General features: G+C 39.9%; 1 non-coding gene across 1 annotated transcript; it reads left to right on the top strand.

The window, feature by feature from the left end:
* The first annotated feature begins 458 nt into the window (after positions 1-458).
* LOC126069769 (small nucleolar RNA SNORA35) lies at positions 459-588 on the top strand. Its single transcript, XR_007516041.1, has one exon. It is a non-coding gene; the product is annotated as a small nucleolar RNA SNORA35 (small nucleolar RNA).
* Positions 589-1706: the final 1118 nt, after the last annotated feature.

Below are 1706 nucleotides of genomic sequence, written 5' to 3'. Positions count from 1 at the left end.
TAACCAAGTTCCTCACAAATAATAATTTGAAAAAGAGAATTGCCATTGGCATGTGAGGAGATGTTTACCTATCATTTATTGAACACCAGCTAATGTCAGGTACTGGACTGGACTCTGCAAGTTATTTCTTCTAACTCTTACAACAGTCAGTGAAATAGTTATTATTGATCCCGTTTAACATATGAGGAAACAGAGGGCAAGAGAACTTAAGTGAATTTTCCAAGACCCCAAAGCTAGTAAGTTACAGAGCTGGGATTCTCAACCCAGATATGCCTGAATGAAAAAATATACTTCCTTTCCCTGAAGCTGATCCATGTGTGAGGTAGCCATGCTGAGTGAATGAAGCAGTGGATCCTATAATGTTTCAGGTCTCCTTTTTTTTTTTTTTTACCCACCACCTCCTCCAAGATGGTTACTTGGCCCAGAGCATAGGGTCCCAACCACAGCTTTGCAGTGTTCAGCACTGGCAAAGTGGCCCATTGGGCTCCCTCTTGACCAATGGGCATCGAGCAGTGCAAAAGCAAATCCCACCATAAAGCCGGGAGAGCCACACTGTGGGCTAACTCCTGCATGCAGGTGGGTACATGTGTCATGGGTCCTGTGACCCTGCCTAAGAAAAAAGAGGAGGTGGAGAGACAAATAAAGCAGTTCAGTAATGGCTACTTCTAGGTAAAGGTGACTATACCAGGCTAAAAATAGGTGCTCAATAAATTTTATCATTATTATTAGTAGCTTTGTCATTTGTCACAGTTTATATTAACTTCTCTTAGACTCAATATCCTATTCCATAAAATCAGGTTGACACTACTGGAATTACCTAAGGTTGTCATGTGGATTACATGACCAAATAAAAGCATTTAAATTCCCTGGCAAATAGACAATGCTCATTAAATGCTAGTCAAACCCACTGCGGTCGAGTCAATTCCGACTCATAGCGACCCTATAGGACAGAGTAGAACTGTCCCATAGAGTTTCCAAGGAGTGCCTGATGGATTTGAACTGCCGACCATTTGGTTAGCAGCCATAGCACTTAACCACTACGCCACGAGGGTTTCCTTAAATGCTAGTAGGACAAGAGAAATCAGTTGTTTTCTCCTTTTGATACGATGAAAATGGGATTGTGATTGTCTTCCGGATATTCGTCCCAGTGTATTTTATTTGCCTGACATTCCTACTAGCTTTATGACAACATAGCCTCCCCCAGACTCTTTGTTCTGTGTACATAACACTCTACTTAGACCTAGTGTTGACAAAATTCCCTTTCCAATTCAATCTTATAATATAGAGCTACATTTTTCAAGACCCATTCCTGGTCCCTGCTTTCTTCCATGTTTCCTTTCCTGAATATTTCAGCCCCACTAAACCTCTCCCTGTACTACATAGTTTGGCAATTTCCCATTTTTTTTTATTCATTTATTGTATTATCTTTTCAGCTGATTTGTAACCTCTTTGAAAGCAAGGACTGTGTCTTCTCGTACATTTTAGTATTCACTGCAGCACCTACCACAGTGCCTTGCATAAGGTAGAATCTCAATAAATGATCATTTATTGAGAAGTCAATGCCAATTATCAGTGAAGTCAGTCGACATTTTTTTTAACACCAGAGCTAGAGGAAAGCCCTAAAAAATTGAATAGCATAGTTTTAGCACCATATAAAATGAGGCACTGTTTTACATGGTAGATAAAATATAAGCTAAAAACTCATT

Source organism: Elephas maximus, chromosome X (genome assembly GCF_024166365.1).
Source record: "Elephas maximus indicus isolate mEleMax1 chromosome X, mEleMax1 primary haplotype, whole genome shotgun sequence".
In the NCBI taxonomy this organism is placed as follows: Eukaryota; Metazoa; Chordata; class Mammalia; order Proboscidea; family Elephantidae; genus Elephas; species Elephas maximus.
This window is presented reverse-complemented; position numbering and strand designations above follow the sequence as displayed.